This window comes from Marmota monax, unplaced genomic scaffold (genome assembly GCF_021218885.2).
Source record: "Marmota monax isolate L192 unplaced genomic scaffold, Marmota_monax_Labrador192_F-V1.1 WCK01_AAM20220418_F8-fsc00124, whole genome shotgun sequence".
NCBI lineage: Eukaryota > Metazoa > Chordata > Mammalia > Rodentia > Sciuridae > Marmota > Marmota monax.
In genome coordinates, this window is record NW_026692505.1 from 5,582,479 (window position 1) to 5,588,478 (window position 6,000).

Consider the following 6,000-nt stretch of genomic DNA (forward strand, 5'->3'; position numbering starts at 1 on the left):
AATTAGTGAAATGCTGATCATTTTCCCTTTGTGGCTTGTGGAATTAGCTAGAGAGAACTCAGAAACTGGAGTGGGCATATGAAATGAACTCAGTGGCTGAACCTGTGAAAACCATATTATGGGCAATGGAATGTGCAAGAAGAGCTGACAGTTGTTCACTTTACAGGAAGTGTGGAGCTCTTGGAGGTCCCCAACCAATGATCTGGATGCCCAGCAGAGATGACATCTGCCTGGCAATAGGGTGAATAGGGCTGTATTATCTAGAACAGATACCCCATTCCAATGTTCAAAAGGTTGGTTGGAACTACACATAAGCTGCCAGAACTTACTTAACATTTAGAACTTTGCATTAGCCCCATCTTGGGAGTGAATCTACCTAGTTGGCATAGAAAAACTCCAATTGCCACTGATTTCCATTCTGCTCTAACTTAAATTAGCAAGAAGGGAAAGTGAGAAACATGTCAACAAGCCTTGGTTGCAGTCCACTCCAACTGACAGCTTAGTGAGCAACTCAAAGGAGACAGGTTTAATGAACTTATCCCTTTCTCTGTCTAAGGTGTACACAGCCTAAGAAGAAACCAATAAGGATGGTATGGTATAGGTAGTGCACATCAATTCTTGTCAATAATTTTGACCACCTCAATAAACACAACTCCTTCATCTTTTTTTTTTCTATTCCCTGTTGTCCATTGAGAATGGATGTGAATATTTGTATGTATATTTGTTTATTGACTCTTATATACATATATGAAATATAAAATATATGTTGTGTATTTTTTCTTTAAATTTTATTACTTTTTTATTTGTTCTAATTAGTTATACATTATAGTAGAATGTATTTTGACATATTGTACATACTTACAGTATAACTTCTCATTCTTCTGGTTTTACATGATGTAGAAATTGGTTTGCAATCATATATGCACATAGGATAGTAATGTCTGATTCATTCAACTATCTTTTTATTCTAATTCCCCCTCCATTCTCCTCATTCCCCTTTGTATAATCCAAAGTACTTCTATTCTTCTCTAACCCCACCTCATTGTGAATTAGTATCTGTATATCAGAGAAAATATTGAAAATATTTGGCCTTTGGATTTGTGGGATTGGCTTATTTCACTTAGCATGATAGTCAGCTCCACATATTTACCAGCAAATGCTATAATTTCATTCTTATTTAAGGCTGAGTAATATTTCATGGTGTAAAGATACCACATTTTCTCTATCCATTCATCTGTTGAAGGGCACCTAGGTTGCTTCCATAGTTTAGCTATTGTGAATTGAGCTTCTGTAAACATTGATGTGGCTGCATCATTGTAGTATGCTGATTTTAAGTCCTTTGGGTAAATGTCAAGGAGTGGGATAACTGGGTCAAGTGGTGGTTCCATTCCAAGTTTGCTGAGGAATCTTCATACTGCTTTCTATAGTAGTTTCAACAATTTCCAGTCCCACCAGCAATGTATGAGTGAGCCATTTTCCCCATATCCTCACCAACATTTACCAACTTTTTATTCTTGATAATTGCCATTCTGACTGAAGTGAGATGAAATCTCAGTGTATTTTTAAGTTGCAATTTTCTAATCGATAAAAATGTTGAACATTTTTTCATACATTTATAGACTTATTGTATTTCTTCTTATCTGAAGTGTTTCTTCAGTTTCTTAGCCCACTTATTGATTGGGCTATATATTTTAGGTACTAAGTTTTTTGAGTTATTTACATATAATGAAGTTTAATGCTCTATCTGAGGTGCAGGTGGCAACAAATTTCTTCTATTTTGTAGGCTCTCTGTTCATCTTGATTGTTTCCTTTGCTGTGAAGAAGCTTTTTAGTTCAAAACCATCCTATTTATTGATTTTTTATTTTACTTCCTGCACTTTAGGAGTCTTATTAAGAAAGTAAGTTTCTAAGCCAACATGATGTAGATTTGGGCCTACTTTTTCTTCTGTTAGGCACAGGGTATCTGTTCTAATACCTAAGTCCTTGATCTACTTTGAGTCAAGGTTTGTGCATGGTGAGAGATAGTGGTTTAATGTCATTTTGCCACATATGGATTTCCAGTTTTCTGAGCACCATTTGTTGAACAGGCTTTTTTTTCTCCAATGTTTATGGCATTTTTGACTTATATGAGATACCTGTATTTATGTGAGTTTCTCTGTGTTTTCTGTTCTGTACCATTGATATACATGTCTGTTTTGTTGCCAATACCAGGCCATTTTCATTACTATAGCTCTGTAGTATATTTTAAGATCTGGTATTGTGATGCCTTCTGTGTCACTATTCTTGCTAAGGATTGCTTTGGCTATTCTGGGTCTCTAATTTTTCCAAATGAATTTCATGATGGCTTTTTCTGTTTCCATGAAGAATGTAATTGAGATTTTAATAAGAATTGCATTAAATATGTATAGCACTTTTAATAGTATGACCATTTTAACAATGTTAATTCTGCCTATCCAAAAGCATGGGAGATCTTTTCATCATCTAAGGTCTTTTTCAATTTCTTTCTTTAGTGTTATATAGTTTTCATTGTAGAGGTCTTTAACCTGTTTTGTTAGACTGATTCCCATTTTTTTTTGAGACTATGGTGAGTGGAATAGTTTACCTAATTTCTCTTTTAATGGATTCATCACTGATGTATAGGAATGCAGTTGATTCATGGGTGTTAATTTTATATCCTGCTACTTAAAGGAACTCATTTATGAGTTCTAGAAGTTTTCTGGTGGAAATTTTTGGGTCTTCAAAATATAGAATTATGTCATTGGGAAGTAGGGATAGTTTGAGATTTCCTTTTCCTATTTGAATCTATTTACGTTCTTTCATCTATCTAATTGCTCTGGCTAGATTTTCAAGGACAAGATTGTATAGAAGTGGTAAATGATGGTACCCTTGTCTTGCTTCAGTTCTTAGAGGGAATGTTTTCATTTTTTTCATCATTTAGAATCATGTTTCCCTTGGGTTTAGCATATATAGCTTTTACAATGTTGAGATAGGTTGTATCCCTAGTTTTTCTAGTTTTTTGAACATTAATGGATGCTATATTTTGTTGAATACTTTTTCTGCATCTATTGATATAATCATGCCATTCTTGTCTTTAAGTCTTTTGACGTGATGATTTTAATTTATTGATTTCCATATGTTGAAACAAGCTTACATTCCTTGGATGAACCCCACTTCATCATAATATACTAGCTCTTTATTATAATTTTGTATGTAATTTGCCAGGATTTAAAAAATATTTTTTGCATCCATGTTCAACAAGGATATTGGTATGAAATCTACTTTTCTTGATGTATCTTTTTCAAGTTTCAGTATCAGGGTAATGCTCACTTCACAGAATGAGTTTGGAAGTATTCCTTCATTTTCTAAGTCATGGAATAATTTGAGTAATTTGTGTTAGTTCTTCTTTGGTATTTTGACTGAGAATCTCTCTGGTCCTGGACTTTCTTAGTTGGTAGGCTTTTGATGGTGTCTTCTATTTCATTGCTTGACAATGACCTGCTTAAATTGTGTATGTCCTCCTGATTCAGTTCACGTAGATGTCTCTAGAAATTTGTTGATGCCTTCCCGATTTTCTATTTTATTGGGGTATAAATTTGCAAAATAATTTCTGATTATCCTATTTCAGTAATGTCCACTGTGATATTTTCTTTGCCAACACAAATTTTAGTAATTTGAGTTTTTCTCTCACATTCTCTTCATTAGCATGGCTTAGGGTTTATCAATTTATTTATTTTTTCTAAGTACAAACTTTTTGTTTTGTTGATTTTTTGAATTGTTTCTTTTGTTTTCATTTCACTGATTTCAGCTCTCATCTTATTTCATGTCTTGTACTGCTTTTGTTGTTGATTTGTTCTTCTTTGTCTAGGGCTTTGAAATGTAATATTTGGTTATATATTTGGTTATTTTCTAATTATTTTAATGAATGAGCTCAATGCAATGAACTTTCCTCTTAGAACTGCCTTCATACTATTCTAGGGGTTTAGATATGTTCTGCTGCTATTCTCATTTACTTCTAAGTATTTTCTAATTTTATCCTTGATTTTTTCTGCTATCCATGGGCTATCCAATATCATATTACTTAGTCTCCATGTGTTAGAACAGCTTCTACTTTTTATTTTACCATTGATTTCTAGGTTCATTGCATTATGATCTGATAGAATGCAAGGTATTATCTCTATATACATATACATACTTTTTTTGGCTTTGTGGTGTAAGATTTAGTCTATTGTAGAGAAGGGTACTTTTAGACAAGGATCCATGTGCTGCTGAGAAGAAAGTGTATTTGATCATTGATGGATAAAATATTCTATATATGTTTGTTAAGTCTAAATCATTATATTATTAACTTCTTTGGCTTTTTTGTTTAGTTTTTGTTTGGACAATCTATCCAGTGGAGAGAGAGGTGTGTTAAAGTCATGCAGTATTATTGCATTGTGGTCTATTTGATTCTTGAAATTGAGAAAGGTTTGATATGTGTATATGTATATGCTCCATTGTTTGGGGAATAGATATTTATGATTATTATGTCTTCTTGGAGTATAATTTCTTTAAAAAGTACGAAATGTCCTTCTTTCTTCCTCAGAATAACTTTTGCTTGTATTCTGCTTTATCTGATATGAGGATAGAAACCCCTGCTTGTTTATGAGATCCATCTGAGTGATATGTGTTTTCCCATCTTTCACCTTCAGTCTGTGGATGTCTTTGCCTATGAGGAAGTTTATTGGAAACACAATATTCTTGGGGTCTTATTTTTATATCAAATCTGACAATCTATTTCTTTTAATTGACGAATTTAGGCCATTTTCATTCAAAGTTATTATTGTATTTGTATTCCCAGGCATTTTGATTTATTTCTGGTTTTTAATTTGAATTAGTTTCTACTTTGATTGACTATTCCTTTAAAGTAGTTCCTCTAATTATTGGTTATCACTTTTTTTAAAATCTTATTTTCATGAAATATTTTGTTTAGAATATTGTGTAGTCCAGGCCTTCTAGATATGAATGTCTACCTTATTTGTCACAGAAGGTTTTGTTTCATCTTCAAATCTGAAGCTTAATTTTGCTAGGTATAGAATTTTTGGTTGACATCCCTTTTCTTTCAGAACTTGGTATATATTTTTTCAAGAACTTCCAGCTTTGAGTGTGTTGAAAAATCAACTGAGATTTAGATTGTTTTTCCTCTATATGTGACCTATAATTTTTCTCTAGGAGCCTTTAAAATTCTATTTTTGTTCTCTCTTAGGCATTTTCATAATAATGTGCCTTGGTGTGGATCTGTTGCAATTTTGTGTATTTCAGGTATAAGTCTCCTTTATTTGATTTTCTATTTCTTTCTTTAGGTTTGGAAATTTTTTCTGATATTATATCATTGAAAAGATTGTGCATTTGTTTCATTTGTATCTCTAAGCTTTCATGTAGTTTGATAAATCTTAAATTTGGTCCTTTCAGGTTATCCCGTATTTCTTGGAATTTTTTATTAATGGTCTCTTAAAATCTTCTCTCTATCATCAACTTTATTTTCAAGATTATATATTTTGTTTTCATTTTCTGAAATTCTGTCTTCCAAGTGGTCTACTCTGTTGGTGATACATTCCATTAAAATTATAATTGGCTTGTTGTTCCTTTCATTTTTAGTATTTCTGCTTGATTGTTTCTCTGAATCTCTCTTTATTGAAGTCATCTTTCACCTCCTGAATTTTATCTCCGATTTCACTTCTTACATTGTCCTTTACTTGGCAGATCAATTTTACTATGTACATTCTAATCTCCTTCTCTGACATTTCTTCCATTGTAGTGGCAATTGATTATGTTATTGTTGTATTTTGGTTTATTTGGAGTAATTTTTTCCATGTTGTTTATGTGTCTATCTATGTAGCAGTGTGGATGATAGGTAGTACAATTTCTACACTGTAGACATACAGTGTCCTGAACATTTCCAGGACCTCACTTTTTAGGGGTAGACAAATAATAACATCAACCAATGCAAAAATAAATGTAGCC